General features: G+C 45.3%; 1 protein-coding gene across 2 annotated transcripts in view; it reads left to right on the top strand.

Annotated features, from left to right (window-relative positions):
* Positions 1 to 4,223: 4,223 nt before the first annotated feature.
* Positions 4,224 to 20,571, top strand: part of gmeb2 (glucocorticoid modulatory element binding protein 2) — a 115,170-nt gene continuing 98,822 nt past the window's right edge. For both annotated transcript variants that reach the window (XM_038803194.1, XM_038803193.1), the window contains exon 1: positions 4,224 to 4,350. The gene's annotated coding sequence lies outside the window, so the exon portion shown is untranslated. The remainder of the gene's footprint in view (positions 4,351 to 20,571) is intronic.

Here is a 20,571-nt window from a genome sequence, read left to right as displayed (position 1 = left end):
TCCTGGTCTTGGACCTTCCCCTTCAGTGCCCCTTACATTGCCACCAACCTTGCCACTTCTGTTTCCAGGGCGGTGATTCAGTCACGGCATTCGCTAAGTCCCTGATTGTTGCCTCCAGTACTTCTAGTCATCGCTGTTTTCTGCAATGCCACTTTGAAGGGAGCCAGGATGTCCGCAACTGTTACCTTCACTGTCGCCATAATTTCCAGCTTGATGCCATCTGTGTTTCTGGAGCTTCTGAGTCAGGAGGTCCATCCACTCGCTTATCGGTGGATAGCCCGCCGTGGGTCCCAGCGACCCAGCCCGTTTGGGTGTGGCCATTTCCAACTCACTCATGTTCGCTGTCATCTCATTCCTCCTCTCCAAGCTTTTGGTGGCTCTGCCATCCTTTCGGGTCCTGGACTTATTTCCGGACATTTGTGGGGGGGGGGGGGGGGGGGGGGGGGGGTTCAACAGGTTTGGTGGGTTATTTTTGTGCTAAAAATGCCGATTTTCTGAGTTCCCAGAGCAAACTCTGGATTGGAAGATGATCTTGGTGGCTTCCGTGGGGGAGAGCAAGGCTTGCTGGCCCTTGGCCCTTCACATCCTGAAGATCCTCCTTGACAGCAACCCCCATGAATAGTAGCCGGAGCAGATATTACATGCTTTTTAGAATCGAGCTATCGCCCCCCTCTCACGTTGTCTCTCTCTCTCACCTTCCGAACAGCTTTGATGATGAATTGAGGATGGAAAACCTCTTGATGTTCTCAATTGCTTCCCACCAATCTGTCAGGGACTCAAAGACGGGTTTCACAGTTCTACAACTTTTGTAATGCCTTTTGAATTCCCCAATGTTCGCTGAGGTCAACAGTTTCACGTTCTGCTTCCATGACCCCTGGCCAACCCTCAGGTACTCCTGTGCATGACAATCGACCGGAAGGAGGCAGTGGTCAGAGAAGAACACCAGTTGATGTCGAAGGATGTGGCCATGAATGCTCGGGACACTAACAGGAAGTTTATCCTGGAATGGGCAGACCCGTCTGGCAGTGGCCAGGTATACCTACGTTGCACACTATCTGTATGGTTACACAAGGCATCGTACAGCTTGGCACCTTTTCCCGCTTCCATCAGGAGTCTGGACGGTCCAGTTTGCTGTCAGGCCTGCTGGATCGTTCAGCCGCATTGATGATGCAGTTCAAGTTACCACTCAGAATGACAAGCGGATGTTGCCAGCAATAGTGGGAACCGCTGAACGATAGCCATCCCCTCACTGTTTTAAGCCGGGCATACAGGTTTACTAACCAGAATGGAGCATTCTTGTACAATATATCTGTTACTCAGAGGCGCCCACCCACAACCTCAACTTTGGAGATGGTGATGTTGCCCCCCTGAAGCAGGATATCTAGTCCGCAGGAATGTGAGTAATTTCTTCCTGCCCAGATTGATGGCCTGTGGGACCATAATCACGACAATGCCAGTAGATGTGTGAGTGTTTAAGCTCCTATTGTAGTATGTGTGGGGTGCAGGGTATTTGAGGCTGTATTCTGGTGTATGTGTGTGCGTGGGGTGGGAATGGGGGGATGTTTGAGCTTGTATTGTAGTGTGTGTATGTGTGGTGTATGGGGGTGTTTGAGCTTGTATGATACACTGTGTGTGGGGTGTTTGAGCTTGTATTAAAAACTGTGTGTGGGGATGTTTGACTCTGTATTGTAGACTGTATGGCAGGTGTATGAAACTTGTATTATAGACTGTGTATGCGGGTGTTTGAGCTTGTATTATAGACTGTGTGGGGGGTTTGAGCTTGTATTATAGACTGTGTGGGAATGTTTGAGCTTGTATTATAGACTGTGTGGGATATTTGAGCTTGTATTATGGAATGTGTGTGCAGGTATTTGAGCTTGTATTATAGACTGTGTACACGGGTGTTTGAGCATGTGTTATAGACTGTGTGGGGATGTTTCAGCTAGTATTATAGACTGTGTGGGGGGTTTGAGCTTGTATTATAGACTGTGTGGGAATGTTCGAGCTTGTATTATAGACCAGGGGTGGGCAAACTACGGCCCACGGGCCGCATGCGGCCCGCCAAAGGTCTTTATGCGGCCCACTAAGTCATTAAAAACAATATATATATTTTTAAAAAATTTTTAATTATTTTTTTTTAAGGTTAATGGGGGGGGGGGGGGGGGCTGTTGGGTTACTTACTGGTATAGGGTGGATACCTTGACTTGAGTAGGGTGATCATTGCTCGGCACGACGTCGAGGGCCGACGGGCCTGTTCTGTCCTGTACTGTTCTATGTTCTATATGAGGCGCCCAGAATCATAACCGGGTGAAGTAATTATTTTACATAATATACTATGCGGCCCTTTAAAATTGTGAATTTCTGAATGTGGCCCTTGCACGGAAAAGTTTGCCCACCCCTGTTATAGACTGTGTGGGATATTTGAGCTTGTATTATGGAATGTGTGTGCAGGTATTTGAGCTTGTATTATAGACTGTGTACGCGGGTATTTGAGCTTGTATTATAGACTGTGGGGGGGTTTGAGCTTGAATTATAGAATGTGAGGCCGATGTTTGAGCTTGTATTATCGACTGTGTGGGATGTTTGAGCTTGTACTATAGACTGTATGGGAATGTTTTGAGTTTACATTATAGACTGTGTGTGCGGGATGTTTGAGCTTATATTATACTGTGCAGGGGTGTTTGAACATGTATTATAGTTTGTGTGGGGGACATTTGAGCATATATTACAGACTGTGTGGGGAACATTTGAGCTTGTATTATAGCCTGTACATGGCAGTGTTTGTGCTAGCATTATAGACTGTGTGGGGTTGTTTCAGCTTTTATTATAGACTGTGCATGGGGGTGTTTCAGCTTGTATTATAGACTGTAGGGGTGTTTGAGCTAGTATTATAGACCGTGTGTGTGTGTGTGTGTGGGGGGGGGGGGTGTTTAGACTGTGTATGGGGGTGTTTCAGCTTGTATTATAGGCTGTGTATGGTGGTGTTAGAAGTTGCATTATAAACTGTGTGTGCGGGATGTTTGAGCTTGTATGATAAACTGTGTATAGCGGTGTTTGAGCTTGTGTTGTGGACTGTGTACGGGGTGTTTGAGCTTGTATTATAGACTGTGTGAGGGATGTTTGAGCTTCTATTATAGACTGTGCACGGGGGTGTTTGAGTTTCTATTATAGACTGTGCACGGGGGTGTTTGAGTTTGTATTATAAGCTGTGTGTGGGATATTTGAGCTAGTATTATGGATTCTGTGTGTATGGATATTTGAGCTTGTATTATAGACTATGAGCGGAGGGTGCTGGAGCTTTATAATAATAATCTTTATTGTCACAAATAGACTTACATTAACACTACAATGAAGTCACTGTGAAAAGCCCGTAGTCGCCACATTCCGGCGCCTGTTCAGGTACACAGAGGGACAATTCAGAATGTCCAAATTACCTAACAGCACAGGAGGAAAACGGAGCAAACCCACGCAGACATGGGGAGAGCGTGCAGACTCCACACAGTGACCCAAGCCGGGAATCGAACTTGGGACCCTGGAGCTGTGAAGCAACAGTGCTAACCACTGTGGTGTTGGCCACATCATAGAAAGTGTGTTTGAGCCCATGTTATTACATGATGTTCGGATGCCGGCGTTGGACTGGGTGGGCACATTAAGAAGTCTTACAACACCGGGTTAAAGTCCAACAGTTGTTTGGAATCACTAGCTTTCGGAGCATAGCTCCTTCATCAGCTCTCTTCACCTGATGAAGGAGCTATGCTCCAAAAGCTAATGATTCCAAACAAACCTGTTGGACTTTAACCTGATGTTATTAGTTTGGGGATGTTTGAGGTTGTATTATAGACTGTGTGGGGGGATTTTGTGCTGCAATTATAGACTGTGCATGTGATGTTCAGGCTTGTTTTATAGATGTGTGGGCGATGTTTGAGGTTATGTTATGGAATGTGTGTGGGGGGTGTTGGAGCTTGTATTGTACAGTGTTTGTGGGAGCTGTTTAAACTTGTATTATAGACTGTATGGGAGGGGAGACTGTTTGAATTTGTAATATAGACTGTGTGTGGGGGCATTATTTGAGTTCGTTGTGTGCGTGTGTGGAGTTCAATTTGAACTGGCGCTAACTCCATTTTCCCCCTCCGTGATCACTGAGCAGCTTCATCAACATTCCCCCACCGACTTCCCGTGACGCAGTGACGTCCCCTGGTTATGTACGCCCCCCCATACGTGCGTCACCAGCCCGACGTCCCCTGCGCTAAGCGGCGCGCGCGCGCTCCAGAAAGTTACGTCGCCGCCTGTGACCCGGTCGATGTTCGGTTTCGGAATTAATAACACGCTTCCCGGCGCCTCGACGCACAGGTAAGGAGTGACCGTTCCGGTTGCGTTTGCACCGCAGATCGGGCCGTGTCGCCGCGGCGGGCGCCGTCCGCCGTCCGCGGGTGCCTGCGGGACGTCAGGACGCAGGCGGGCTGGACGGCGTCGAGTGTACGGACGGCGGCGGCGTCACCTGCGTCGCTGCCGATGGCGGGGCTGACCACCCCAACGCCTGGCTGCCTCAACCCAACTCGCTGGCGTCCTCGGCCCCGCCCGCCCGCGCCGCTGATAGGTGAGCCGGCCGCCGCCCAGCTCGCCCTCCGGCCCCCCATTGGCCGCGACGGGTGTCCATCAAGGCGTACTCGCTTTTAGTCAAGTTTGGTTGGGGCGGCGTTCTTTAGGCGGCTGAAAGCAGGTGCTGTAAATGGTGGAGGTGAAACCCTAAGAGCGGCTGCTTTAAAACACACACACACATGTATATATATATATCGTCGGGACACTACCCGCGCAGTGGCAACTGAGAGCAAAAGGGTTTGTGCACTTTTTACAACATGACATTTGAACATGCGGATATTTGAAAAAAAATAAGATGGCGCAGGCATGTCGTGGAGCGAAAGGGGAACTCCTGCACAGAGAGAAATCAAACCATACTTTATATTTAACTTTTAAAGATTCTCTTAATTCTATTGAATGTTAAACGCGCGGCCTGGGCATTCGACGTGGTCTTTATTCCGATTAGCTGGGGAGGACAACGCCAGGCGATCCAAATGAGTGGCGTTGAGGGAACTCAACCATACCTTGTGGGCACACAAACGCGACAAATCTCAATATTTGTGCAACATTAAAGATGATGAGATTTGTGCACGTTCCTTTTATCTGCACCTTGTATGTTTCCACCTTTCATGGTGGCTGGAAGACATTGATCAGGTTTATTGAGGAGAAGGGTGTTTGTTGGCTTTATTTCGCCTTTTCTATCAAAATGGGCCAGCCACCTAACTATTCCCAAACCAATGTTTCCAACATTCCAACAGAGAAAACATGACAACAGAGAAAACATGACCAACATGGAGGGCTGCTAATTTGCCAGGGTGGGGCACAGGAAATAGGGTTGACAACTGTCCGGTTTGAGACTGGAGTGTTTGTTTTTTGAGTAGAACATCCAAGAGAAAGCGTCGAGTTCTACGCAGAGGTCGATATTTACCACTCTATCTCATGATGTGGAAGTATTACGGTCTTCAATAAACTTTAATTATCAGTAGAAATAGTTCCAGAATTTGAACTACGCTTCCATCCAATTGCAGCGGCCTTTTGCTGTTTGGATTTGGCAAAGACCTTTGTCTTTAGATTGCACGGAAATTATTTGACACCACTGTTAAAAAAAATAACTAATTTTTATTTGACACCACCATTAAAAAAAAAATAACTAATTGGTTTGCTGCCGAATTGAACATTGTCAGTTACAGATGGTGTGTGAGCTAATTTGTTGGTTTAATTCTGGAAGCAGAGTTGCCCATTCTTGATTTGAATGTAGGATTATGGATGTGGGTTTTTCAGTTTGGAGTAATTGAAATAAGTTAGTAATGAGCAGGTGGCAGTGTTTGTCAGTTTATCATTTTTGTACTTCAAACAGGTACCAATTAAGTTACCTCATGAGAATAAGGGAACTATACAGTTTCATTAAAAATTGCAATGCTACATCCAGGATTCCTTGCTTTTTGCTGAGGCTATTGCAGTGATACATCCAGGATTCCTTGCTTTTTGCTGAGGCTATTGCAGTGATACATCCAGGATTCCTTGCTTTTTGCTGAGGCTGGTGGAAATTTTACAAATACTATTCCAGTCATGTAGTCAAGATTGCAGCTAATTAGCATAAACACTTGGGTGCTTGGATCTTTGCATCAGTGGTTAATGAGCGTTTGAGTGTAAGTGCATTCAAGGATCTGTTGCCATTGTACTGTTTATGTGGGACAGTTATCATTGAGAACAGACCAGAATACATTGCTGGAAAACAGTTCAGTGTAAGTTGAAGAGCATTATGTTAACTACAATAATTCTGATTTCCCTATTCCCTCATTGAAAAAAACTGAGAAATAGCACTTTGTTCTCCGAGCCTGCCTTCCTAGTTCATTAATCTATAATACACATCAGCGAAACTGGTTCAGGTGGAATTCACTGAACCTAGTTGTGGAAGTCTGCAGAATTGTGCCGTCTGAGCTCTACCAAATGTCAGCCAAACTACCTCGGAATATTTTGTGCTGGCGTGTTCAGAAATATTGCTGTTTAATTGCTTTGAGCTGACATTCAATAGGCATAAAGCCCTTTGGGGCACTTTGATTTTCTAGCAGTAACATTTAAACTGTTTATGCCAGGTAAAAAACCCACAGGTTTAAGTTCTACTTGCAGTACAAAATGCAGCTTTTCCCAGAACTCATTTCAGAGAATGACTTAAATCAATTGGAAGCTTTCATTTGTATCTTCCTGTTTCAGTATGTAATTTCCTCAGAGAGCAGACAGATCAGAAGCGCGAATTTACAAAACGTAAATTGCACATATTCATTTGGATTGCAATGATAAGCTTGTTAAGGAGAGGGTTCTCAGAAAATACCAAATAAATCTGCACCAAGATAGACAGTGATTAGATAAATTTCCAATGGGAAAATGTTCCCTTGCAAATTTATGGCAAGGAAAATGCAATCCACCAGTAAAATCCAAGAATCTATCCGTGCTACATGGGTACCTGAGCAAACATTTAGGCTAAAACATGATCAAACTTCTGATATGCTGGAGGAAACTCTTGAGCTTTGTTAGATAGGGGAATTAGATACACTATGGAGGGCCATGTAGGACTGTGGGTGGGGTGAAAGGGTGCAAACAAGGTGGGGATTGCAAGTGCGAAGGATGTCAGATCATTGGATGGTGGGGTGTTCTGGTTGAGGGTTGTTTGATTGGTGAATCGCAGGAAGGGAAGCAGGTTAATTTGCTGGGCTGGGACAAAACTGCATTTGGTCCTAACCCACATGTGCTGGATAGGCATTTACCGGCTTTTCTTCCTTCAGTTGCTGTGGGTTTCTTGATGTATTGGGAAAGGCAGGCAGCAGATGTTACAAGGAACGCTTGAGATATTGCCCCAGGAAGAAATCTATACATTTGTAATTTCACAGGAGACATGTAATTTGTATTAGCAGTCCCTCACGTCAATGGTCCTTGCATGTGGCTGGGTGGGAGTGAGATTTCGGTGTTGGCTGTAGGATTACAAATGGTTTATGAACGCTATCTGAGGCTTGTAGGTTCTCCTGCAGGGAGGGCATTGGTTGTCGATCTGTAAACAAACTGGTGGGTTGATGGTTCAGGTAGCTTTCGTTTCTCTCACTATTTTCTTTCAGTGGCTGTTCTTGTTCATCAGAAGGTCTTGACAGAATTCTGGACATGGCTTTCTTTGATCTCACAATGACTCGGTGAATTTAATTGCCCATTGGATGGAGCTACTGCAATATGCCTACCCAGCTAAAAGACATTATCTGTCTCCTACATGACAATATGCAAATAACCCTACCTACTTACTACCCTCACCCACCCTACCTGCCACCCTACCACTACACCCATCTGTGACCTTACCCAGCTGCCACCCCACCAGTTTGCCCTACCCCTCAACTACCTTACCGTCTTACTGACTAACCTTCCTGCCGTAGCTTTTCCAAGAAGCTATAGGACATTTACACTCCTTACTTACAAAATATGGCAAATAGTGCTGTAAAAAGGGACATGGATTTTGCACGGATTCTTCCGCTGCTCCTGAAGATTCCTGCACTGAGTCAATAGGGCAGCAAGGTAGCACGGTGGTTAGCACAGTTGCATTCCCAGCTTGGGTCACTGTCTGCGGAGTCTGCACATTCTCCCCGTGTCTGCGTTGATTTCCTCCGGGTGCTCCGGTTTCCTCCTGCAGTCCAAAGTTGTGCAGGTTATGTGGATTGGCCATGCTAAATTGCCCTTAGTGTCCAAAAAGGTTGGGTGAGGTTACTGGGTTATGGGGATAGGGTGGAGGTGTGGGCTGAGGTACGTTGCTCTTTCCAAAGGCCGGTGCAGACTTCTTGGGCCGAATGGCCTACTTCTGCACTAAATTCTATGAATTCTGCAGTATCCTCCATTGGAACACTACCGTGAAAGATTAGAGGAAGGTGAGTGTATTTTTTGAATCCCTGTTTCTGACCCTGAATGGAAGATTTGGACCTAGGTGCTAGGACCAGGGATCAAAATGATGTGCAAGTGCTGTGGGTACAGCTGATGAACATAGGTCAGATCACCAATCATATTTGCTCAGTATTTGAGGAATCCCCAAAAAGGAACTGACAGCTACACTAGGTACACAGGACGTTGAGGTTTCAGGCATGCCAAACAACACCACACTCGAGGAATTTTAACCATTTAGTCGGAAGCCACAGGACGGATAGTCACACCATCAGGTGATGCAAATCATCATGGGCCATCATTGAAATCCACTCACTCATGCCAAGAAATCCGCAGAAACATCACTAAAAAACGATGGTTTGATGAGACTGAAACCGAAATATGGAAATTCACTGATTTGTAAATGGATAGCTTTCTAAACCTCGCAACAGGATCCAAATTCCACAGAAAAGGTTCTCTACCAGAAAGCAAAAGTTATCAAAGAACCCGCGATTTGAAGGTCAACTGGTGGACAGAAAAGGGCGAGGACATTTTAATTCTTTGCTGACATGCATGCATGTACTTTTCAAGGCAACCAAAGAGATTTGTGGATGCTCAACATATGTACCAACATCTGTAAGATCCAAAGACATGTAATTCATGCATTGCATTCTATGGCGAAAGTGTACTGGGTTTATAAGAAGCCTTGCATTGTATTTATACTTATGGTTCTATGACCAAAACCACATGTATACGTTTGCTTTGTTCATCAATGTTGTTTAACTCTAAGCTATTTACTCAGAGGATATTTTCATTAGAACAGCCTCTGAGACGTGCAAGGCAGCAATGTGGACTGAATAGCGCTGCTTTATACTCCTGTAACATATTCACAAATGTGGATTTGACCCTTCATGGATTTCGGATTAGTAAATGTTCAGTACAGAGATGTCTTGTGACAACCACAGTTTAGCACAGAGAAAAATACACTTCAGTGAGCTGTATTTACATTGGCTTCTGAACCTGTAGGCATGTATGTTCATTGGAATGCTTGCCAAGATTATATTGTCAACAATATGGCATATTGAAGAGTCACAAAAGTGAAGAGTTTTTACATTTCATAATGAGACCATAAAAAATAGAATACATAGTTTTCACACGCAATTATAGCTGAAGAAGTCCTGTATTGGAAATGCTTTTACAAAGTGAGCCCTGTGGGATTGCGTGTACCCTGAAATAAATTAAAACTTGCCACAAAGTAGTCATAGTGTGTTTGATTCTTTTGTTTTAAACCAATTTTTGATTTGCAGCAGTACTTCATTATGTATGTGGTGGAAATATGTTAAACCCAAACGTGCCATTGGTTAAACTTATAAACTCCCAAGTATGCATGCAGCACAATGAGCAGCTTTTCAGAAATAGCCACCAGGAAGTTCCGAAGTGACTACCTTCAGTTCCAGGTGTGCAATTCAAGATTCCTATCTTTTAGCAAGTTGATCTCTGGACAGAACGTCTCTGATTTGGAGAAATTCACCAATTGCTTGAGTATGTAAATTAATAATAGGAACTTGTTTACAACATTTTTCTAAATAATTTATTCATGGATTGTGGGCATTGCTGGCGAAGCCGGCATTTGTTGCTCATCCCTGGATGTCCTTGAGAAGGTGGTGGATGGGAGGCCTGGCCCTCCCAAACTTGCAATACTATCACTGGGCAGCCATGGCAAAAAGAATGAGGGGATGGGCAAAGGACCCAGACGCAGAATGGGTGAGGATGGAGAAGTCCTCCTGTACAAGGAGGACCCTCCAGGCCCCCACTACGGCAGTGATCCCATCCCTGCCAACAAAACACTCAACAAGCCCAGTAGTGGTAGCGACTCTGAGAACTTGGAACCAGATGAGGCAACATTTTGATCTGACAGGTGCGTACATCATGATTCCCATCTGCAGCAACCATAGGTTTGTACCAGCCATGCTCAACGTCACCTTCAAGAGGTGGAGACAGGATGGGGGGAAACACTGATGGTTAGGGACTTCGACATGGGGGACAGACTAGCGATCTTGGAGGAGCTGACAGAGAGACTGGACCTACCAAAAGGGAATGAACTATGACATCTACAGGTCAAAACTTTCTCTGCAAGGGGATGACTACATACCCACAAACTCTGAAAAGCACAATGCTAGACGCGGACAGTCTGGGGAGGGAAAATTTTGGGAACTTGCATGGACGACATTTGGAAAGGACGCATGCCCCACTGGGTGAAACTCAGAAAAAATGGGAGGAAGAACTAAGAATGGAAATAGGTGGGGATTCTAGAGCGAAGCACTGTGCATGGCTAACTCCATCTCCGCATGCGCAAGCCTTATGCAGCTGAAGTGGTGCATGGTGCTCACCTGACAGAACCCGAATGAGCAGGTTCTTCCCGGAGGTGGAGGACAATTGTGAATGATCATGTGGCTCAACCAACCATCCCCACATGTTCTGGACATGCCCCAGGCTTATTGGGTTCTGGACAGCATTCTTTGAAGCAATGTCCAAGGTTGTGGGGGTGAGGATGGAGTTGTGTCCAAAAGTGTCAGTCATTGGGGTATCGGACCAGCCAGAACTACTCATGGGAAAGAGGGCCGACGCCCAAGTCTTTGCTTCTCTTATCACTCATGAGAGAATCCTGCTTGGCTGGCCACCAGCAGCACCATCCACAGCTGCAGACTGGCTGGCAGACCTAGCAGAATTTCTCCACATGCAGAAGGTCAAGTGCACCATCCGAGGGTCAGGATGGCTTCTATAAAGCTTGGAAGCCATTCACCAATTTTGTTTCAAGCCCTGTTTGAAGCCAACAGGCAATACAACGGGGGAAGAAGGGGTATGTATGGGAGCCAATGGGACCATTGGGAGCAAACAGGAAAGGTAGGAGGTAGGGAAAATTACTGGGAAAGGAGGGGAGACCGAAAATAACCAACACAGACGCCAGAGAGCCTAGAACAATAACACCAGAAAAGGAACCCCCAAGGGAAGACAAAAACAGGACAGGGAGGCCAAACGACAAAGCGGGGGTGGGGGCAAGGAAGGGCACTGCCCACTTGTAAATAGCAGATAACTACCCATTGTATATGAAGGGCCCATGAAAGGACCCCAAAACAATAAGGGAAGGGTGTAGAGAGGGGGGAACCAAAGGGGAAGGCATAAGGGAAATTGGCACAGTTACCCTTATTGCTTGTGTGTGTGTATATATATATATGTATATAAAATCTTTATTGTCACAAGTAGGATTTCATTAACACTGCAGTGAAGTTACTGTGAAAAGCCCCAGTGTATAAATGTAAAAAAACTTCAATGACAACATTTAAAAAAAAAAAGAGGTGGTGGCTTACTGCTGCCTTGAACTGCTGTGGTCCATGTGTTGCAGGCACACCCCTGGGATTATTGGAAAGGCATTCCAGATTTTTGTTGGAGCGACATTGAGGGAATAGTGATTATAGTTCCAAGTCAGGATGGTGAGTGCCTTGGAGGGGAACTTGTAAGTGGTGGTGTTTGTAGGCTATCCTTGTCGTTCTGGATGATAGAGGTCGTGGATTGGAAGGTGCCATCGAAGGAGCCTTGGTGAGCTGCTGCAGCGCATCTTGTAGATGGCACATGCTGCTGCCACTGTGCATCGGTGGTGGAGAGAGTGAATGTTTAAGGTGGATGGGGTGCCAATCAAGGGGATTGTTTTGTCCTAGATGGTGTTTTAATTGGGACATGGGTGTCTCAGGCTGTGCCAGCATTTATTGCCCATCCCTAATTGCCCATGGGGCAGTGAAGAGTCAACCAGTCTGAGCAGGTTCATTCGGTTGTTGTGGGTCTGGAGTCATGTAGGCCAGACCAGGTAAGGATGACAGATTTCCATCTCTAAAGGACAGAGTCTTCAGTGTTGTTGGAGCTGGACATATCCAGGCAAATGGAGAGTAATTTACAAAATAAATAAATTTAGAGTACCCAATTCTTTTCTTCTAATTAAGTGGCAATTTAGCGTGGCCAATTCACCACCCTGCAAATGGAGAGTAATGATCACACTCCTTACTTATTATGCCTTGTAGGTGATGGACAGGCTTTGAGAAGTTAGGAGATGGAGTTGCTCACCACAAAATTCTTAACCTCTGACTTCCTCTTGCAGCCACAATTGTTACCTGGCTGGTCTATAGATAGAACAGTACAGCACAGAACAGGCCCTTCGGCCCTCGATGTTGTGCCAAGCAATGATCACCCTACTCAAACCCACGTATCCACCCTATACCCGTAACCCAACAACCCCCCCCTTAACTTTACTTTTTAGGACACTATGGGCAATTTATCATGGTCAATCCACCTAACCTGCACATCTTTGGACTGTGAGAGGAAACCGGAGCACCCGGAGGAAACCCACGCACACACGGGGAGGACGTGCAGACTCCACACAGACAGTGACCCAGCCGGGAATCGAACCTGGGACCCTGGAGCTGTGAAGCATTTATGTTAACCACCATGCTACCGTGCTGCGGATGGAAATCTGTCATCCTTACCTGGTCTAGTTCAGTTTCTGGTCAATGGTAACCCGCAAGGTGTTGATAGTGGGATGTTCAGCGATGGTAATGCCATTGAATGTCAAAGGGAGATGGTTGGATTCCCTCTTGGAGCTGGTTATTGCCTGGCACATGTTTGGTGTGAATGTTATTTGCCACTTATCCGTCCAAGGTCTTGCTGTCTATGGGCACTAATTGCTTCTGAGGAATTGCGAATGGTGCTGAATATTGTACAGTCATCAGCGAGCATCCTCACTTCTGACATGATGGAGGGAAGGTAATTGATGAAGCAGTTGAAAGTGGTTGGGCTTTGGATAATACTCTGAGAAACTCCTGCACTGATATCCCTGAGGTTGATTTGAGATGATTAACCTCCAACAACCATAACCATTTTGCTTTCTGCTAAGTCTGCCTAAGTGGAGAATTTTTCCCGATTCCCATTGACCAGTTTTGCTCCTTGAAGCCACACTTAGTCAAGGCTAGACTTTTTCATTTCTCAATAGTTTTGCTACTGTTTCTACAAGGACATAAATATGAATATTAGAGGACCGTCTGTTTTCAGATAGCTGTAAGGCAAAGCACCAATTTGTAGAAGAATATTCAACTTCATAGAATGCAGTGCAGAAGGAAGCCATTTGGCTCATTGAGTTTACGCGGCCTCCCGAAAAAACACCCTACCCAAGTCGATGTTCCCATTCACCCCAACCCTATCCCTGTAACCACGTAACCTAATCTGCACATTTTTGAGCACTATGGGGCAGTTGATCATGGTCAGTTCGCCCAACCTGCACATCTTTGGACTGTGGGAGGAAACTGGAACACACGGAGGAAACCCACACAGACCCGGGAGTAAGTGCAAACTCCGGACAGTCACCGAAGGTCAGAATTGAACCCGGGTACCGAGTGCTTTGAGGCAGCAGTGCTAATTACTGTGCCACCCAGTTCTTAAGTCCTTCAAATCTCCAAGCCCTTCCAGAGAGGGACAGTATTGTTGACAATTATGGGGTGTGAATGCAATCCACCAAATTCTAATTTGGGGATGCGGAGGAAGTGATTGCCTCCTTCCTCACACATGCCTGTAGGACATAGCTACACAAAGTTTCACCTTCTCGGCAGGATAGGCATCTAACACGGAATAAATCTCCCTTTTATTCCTTGCCCACCCTAGGCACCGCCTCCACCTTTTAAGAGCTACACTTACAGCAATTACAGATTGACAATTGGTTAAGGGATTCCGATTTTACATTTTGCTCTATCGCCATCTACCTCCCCATAGCATCTGTTTGCATGCACAACCCTAACTGAGCTTCTTCAACTTTAATTACCTCATATCTCTGAACCTCTTATTCACCACTCCCGTGACACTTGGCACACACTTTTCCTATCTTATCCTCTGTTACTATCGTTTAATAGGACAAATTGTCACAAAATGCCAATTGACAAGCCATTGAGCTGCGGTTGGGGACTATCCAGCCTTAAATGCCTTATCCTCTTTGGGGACAGCGCCCTGCAGCTCATGGAAAGGGACTCAACTCTTGCTGCAGGAGATTGTGAGGTCCCTTGAATTTTGCTCGTCCCAGTTAACTGTTTTAGTGCCTTTTGTTACGATCCCAATTGATGTTATAACTGGACGGGAAGATTCCAGAATTGAACCCTGGCTAAAAGGACTATAACTAACTTTTTTTTATAAAGCATGAAGGAATAGAGTCACAGGACTGCTAATTAGTTTCGACAACAAGAAAAAGCATTAATTAAACATGAAAAGTTGGATTATTATGCAATACTCATTTACTCCCCCCCCCATCTTAACAAATAGACACTGATTTAAAGATTAACATGGATTACAAAATACATCTTAAACTACAGTGGTCTTATTAACACAAAAAGTCCCTTTTAAATGCACAGAATGACTGTGGCCAAATACACGCACGCACTTCACTCTGAATCTATGTTAGCGTCTGTGGCTTTATACTCAAAATCCCTCAAATGATGATTACATGAGAGTTTCCAAACTCTGCTCCTAAAAGCATGCTTTGAAATCTTCTTTCACAATGCTTTCCCTTAGTAGTTTGCATTCCGAAATCCAGACTAGATTTTCCAAATTACATTTTTAAACAAAGATTCTGCTCTACTTTTAACAACAAATCCAGAATTTCACACCATCACCGTTGTAATTTATTTGTCCTGACTACTGTACAAACTGCTTTAACTCTCAATTCTCAGACTGTATTAAATTGGCATCAGACATTCCATCTACCTTTTTGAAGTTTGCTGTCCCACATTAAATCTGGTTACTGAGATTGACTCTTTAACTCAGAACACTTTGCCCTTGGAATCTTCTGAACAATACCTTGGTCTCTGTTCTCTTAACTTCAAGTGTCTTAAACATCTTTCTGTCCCAATTCCCTGGTTATCTGGGCTGTAACTTTAGGAAGCCTGCCATTTTGCAGCTCCTAACCTGTCCAGCCTTTCTTCTGTAAGAATTGACAGATGTTCTTTCCCCAGATTCTATCCAAATTGCTGACAAATTCAGCGAAAACTAAAACTTAAAAGCTTCTCAACCTTAAAAGACCCCAGTTGCTAAGCAACACTGCGGGCGCGATTCTCCGCCCCCCACGACGGGTCGGAGAATAGCGGGAGGGCCTTCCCGACATTTTTCCCGCCCTCCCGCTATTCTCCCCCCCCCCGCCCAACTCCCGACACGAATCGCTGCCGCCGTTTTTTTACGGCCGGCAGCGATTCACAGCTGATAGATGGGCCGAAGTCCCAGCCCTTTACGCTGTTTTTACGAACGGCAAACACACCTGGTCTGGCCGTTCGTAAAAACGGCGGGAACAACTCGCTTTTTATAACCATGGCCCCGATTGGCATGGCAGTACCACGGCCGTGCCAAGGGTGCCATGGGCCCGCGATCGGTGGGCACCGATCGCGGGCAGCGGGCCCGATGCCCTCGCACTATTTCTCCTTCCGCCGCCCCGCAGTATCCATTCACGGGGCGGCTGAGGGGCATCCCGGCCCGCGCATGCGCGGGTTTCGCGCAAATACGCGATGACGTCATCCGCGCATGCGCGGGTTGGAGTCTTCCAATCCGCGCATGCGCGGCTGACGTCATATGACGCGTCAGCCGGCGCCAACTCCGGCAAGCGGGCTTAACGAAATTCGTTAAGCCCGTGATGCCGGAGCTTACGGCGTCGGGCTGCTAGCCCCGACCGGGGACCAGAATCGGTTCCCGGTCGGGAAGGGGCGCGCTGGCGTCAAACCCGCCCGGGTTTGACGCCAGCCTTACGATTTCTCCCGTTTTGGGAGAATCGCGCCCTGCATACCTCTGCTGACCTATTTATTTACTTTTCGCACCATAACACTCTAAGCACAATACAAACACAGTTATGTCTTAACCAACCCCAACACATACAAACGCCTTTGTCCAGCATGAATCTAACTATAGCTTTTATCCTTCCAGGCACAGAAACATTAAATTCTAATAATAATCTTTATTAGTGTCACAAGTAGGCTTACATTAACACTGCAATAAAGTTACTGTGAAAATCTCCTACTCGCCACAGTCCGGCACCTGTTCGGGTACACAGAGGGAGAATTCTGAATGTCCAATTCACCTAACAAGCATGTCTTTTGACAGTTGTGGGTGGAAACCGGAGCACCCGGAGGAAACCATTGCAGACACGGGGAGAAAGTACAGACTCTGCATAGACAGTGGCCCAAGCCGGGATTCGAACCCGGGTCCCTGGCACTGTGAAGCAACAGCGCTAATCACTGTGCTACTGTGCCGCCCTAAACACACTTAAAACTATACCATATTTCTAATCTCTACCAATCCAAATATAAATTCCCGAAAACTAGCTACCCTTTGGTTTCCTAACACTACATTGATGCATTAGCATCTCTGAAATACCACAAAGGACAGAATATTGTTCTTTCTATGTCTCCTTAGTCCCAATGCTAAAATCATTCTTAAAATGCCACCCTTCCTTGTGCATATTCAGCATATCAATGGGTGCCACAAGAGGAAGAAAATGGTAATGATGTGGAATAAGAATATGTCAGCCAGGAAGCTCAGCATATGATGTATCCCTCTCAAGACAGTAGCATATGTCAGGCCTCCAGCTAACACCATTCCAATGGAACATTGGTTGAGACCAGTTGCCCAGGAGCACCCTCTGAAGATACATGTAGCAGTGGTTTTGGGCCAGAAGGGAGCTGCAATGAGTCAATGACCACCTCAATCCCTTGATCTTAATATACAGTGGGAGGAGCTAACCATCCCTTCTGATCCTGACTCTCTGGTGACACTGATCAGGGTACTATAAATCATCAATTAAAAGACATGCATAGACACAAAGGGGAAGCCGGGTCTTAGGAAAGTGTAGGATGACACATCGGGAAAAGACGGATAATAGTTTGAGGGAATATATATTTAGTTGCAAGTCGAGGAGAAGCTGCATCATAAAGAGAAGACTTCTCAGTATCTGTCCTCTGATGCCTCCTGCAGCAGAGAGTGAGAACTCCTCTGGATGGATATCACTCTGATGTTCTACTCTGGAGCTCTTGATCCTTCAGACCTAGTGTCACCTCCTTTAGCCCGATCAAACTGTAATCCTTTCTAAAAAGATAAATTGTGATCAGCACGGCAGGCAATTAAAATTTTGTTTATTGTCTGGAACTGTCCTCAACCTATTCAGGCATCAAAAATGCTTCCAACTCCCCAATAATTTTCTCAATTTCCAGCTTAGAGCTGTCTCTGCCTCCAAAGTATTACTCTTCTGATTTTGTTGGTGAGAGGCCATTAGCCATGGTAGCTAAGGCTGTGCCTTGCCACCAATCGACCAGCCTTTGGCAAAACTTTCTTCTGTGAGGAAAACAGGAAGTGTTAATGCTGAAGGATGCCTGCATACTGGACTTTGATATGAAGAATTCACTATGTGACACCAAAAACTAATTGTATATTTTAAGAGGGGAATCCTTCCTGTTTAGATTTAATCATCTTTATTGTCACAAGTAGGCTTACATTAACACTGCAATTAAGTTACTGTGAAAAGCCCCGAGTTGCCACATTCCGGCGCCTGTTCGGGTACACAGAGGGAGAATTCAGTATGTCCAAATTACCTAACAGCACGTCTTTCGGGACATGTGGGAGGTACCCGGAGGAAACCCACGCAGACACAGGGAGAACGTGCAGACTCCACAGTCAGTGACCCAAGCTGAAAATTGAACCTGGGACCCTGGAACTGTGAAGCAACAGTGCTAACCACTGTGCTACCTGTGGAGGAAGGGGAGTGGTATCATTTTATGCAGAGCAGAATTCTGATGTGGAGATGTCAGTAACCCATAGCTCTCCCTCGCTCCCCCTCCATTACCTGACTGATGTCAAAATAATGACATTGTGTGTGTGCCATTGTTGCTCCTGGGTTTATGATGCATCTCATTTAGGCTTAGCTCATGCAGAGTGCAAAGGACAAATGCAGGAAACCTGTGTTTACAGTGAAATTGGCACATTTTTAAATGGACATTACTGGATCATTGGAGAAAGTTTTAAAAACATTTGAGGAAACAGAAATAAATTTAAAGACATACAAATAGCACAAATTGCTTAAATCTAGGTTTCTTCACTAAAAATCAATTCAGTGCTGCTCCAATACCACTAATGTACAGAAAACAGTGAAGACGTTCACTCAGTCATAGAGTCATGGAGTTGTATTGTGCAGAAGAGGCCGTTTGGCCCACCGTATTTTGTGCCTGTGTAAGATCTTGCTGCAGTCCCTGAGAGTGGTAGAACAGTCGGTCAGACCTTGTTTCATGTATTAAATATTAAACAACGAACCAAAGAAAAAATGAATATACTAGTTATAAAATAATTGCAACTCTTGTGCAAACCCGTTAGGACACTTTTAAAAAAATCTCTGAAATTAATAAAATTTCTTACCACTTACAATCTTGGGGTTTTCAAACTAATCTGTTCCTTCCCTTTTCAATTTTAAGATTGATTCTTCAATTCAAACACGATTGCTTGTTTTATGTCTAGCAACATAATTACTAGGACTTTTGGGTAGTGGACCATTCAGATTTGAAAATGAAGGAGCTGTCTGGTTCAGTTTGTGTGTGATTGAACCGATGACTTGACATTACTTAAGATCCAATTATTCCCCTCTGATCTGGAGCAGGCATAATGGGAAACATGGAAAAATGGAATATGCTGGGTAGAAAAATATGAACTGGCACGTTTTAAAAACAAAATCTGATGATGTAGAATAACTGGACTTGTAGGTGCAGCCAACAAGCCAAAACTACCTTAAAAAAAAACCCCTCCTCCTTGTCAAAGGGCATCATCTTGTTATGTTCCGAAGTCTTATTAGAACCTGACTCGGCAGTTATCCCATCAGTCTGATGCTGACGTACAGTAGAAACCTAGGCACATTGATCATAAATGGAAACATTGCACGCTTATCTGAAAATAATAATGATCTTCATTGTCACAAGTAGGCTTACATTAACACTGCAATGAAGCTACTGTGAAAAGCCCCTCATCTCCACATTCCGGTGCCTATTCGGGTACTAAATGGTAATATATCCAATCATTTCATAGGTTAAATAATTTTGTCCAAAGATAAATCAGTTGGTTGCCAGTTGACTAGTTAAAATAACTCTACCCCCTAAACCTTCAGCTGATGTATGACCAAAGGCAGTCACGATGCCTTCCTTCTGCTTAAATCTGTTGTGCCAGCTGCATTTGAACAATGTCAGCAAACCAAATGGAACAAAGGCTATCTGCTGATGACTTGGCTCATGTCTCCTGCGCGCAAGTCCTCACATGGGTGTATCGTGCACACAATGAAAGCCATGCCTGCTGCACAACCTCCCCATCACATGACACAGACACAGCCCCCAACTATACAGCAAACAGCTGAGGGACAGGGGTGTTAGGTGGAGCAAACTGAGAAAAAAGAGGGCGAAACCTGAACCGCCCTATTCTGTCCAGGCTGTCTGGCGAACTCATTTGAGTGTTGTCCTAGCAACTGCAACTCCAGTTCCTCATTCACCAACTGTCTCTCATCTTACCTTCCCTCCATAGGGGCTGGTTTAGCACAGGGCTAAAGAGCTGGCTTTTAAAGCAGACCAAGGCAGGCCAGCAGCACGGTTCAATTCCCGTACAAGCCTCCCGAACAGGTGCCGGAATATGGCGACTAGGGGCGTTTCACAGTAACTTCATTTGAAGCCTACTTGTGACAATAAGTGATTTTCATTTCATCACTGATCCTCCACTTAATCACGATGCAGAAATAAAAGTCACCACAAAATAAACACGCTGGACATGCAGCTGGAGTCCCATAACCTCCAAGGCTTCACGCCAATTGCTGGAAAATAGGATTAGGCTGGGTGACTCATTTTTTGGCTGATGCAAATGTGATGAGCAGAGTGGCCTCATTCTGTGCCGTAAATTTTCTACATTTTGTAATTTACTAAATATCTGAAAAGCAGGAATGTGGGGGGAGTGGCAGTATTTGAATTGCTCTGTAGGGAAGCCAGCAGGGACAAAAGAGTCCGAATGGCTTTC

This window comes from Scyliorhinus canicula, chromosome 7 (assembly GCF_902713615.1).
Source record: "Scyliorhinus canicula chromosome 7, sScyCan1.1, whole genome shotgun sequence".
NCBI lineage: Eukaryota > Metazoa > Chordata > Chondrichthyes > Carcharhiniformes > Scyliorhinidae > Scyliorhinus > Scyliorhinus canicula.
This window is presented reverse-complemented; position numbering and strand designations above follow the sequence as displayed.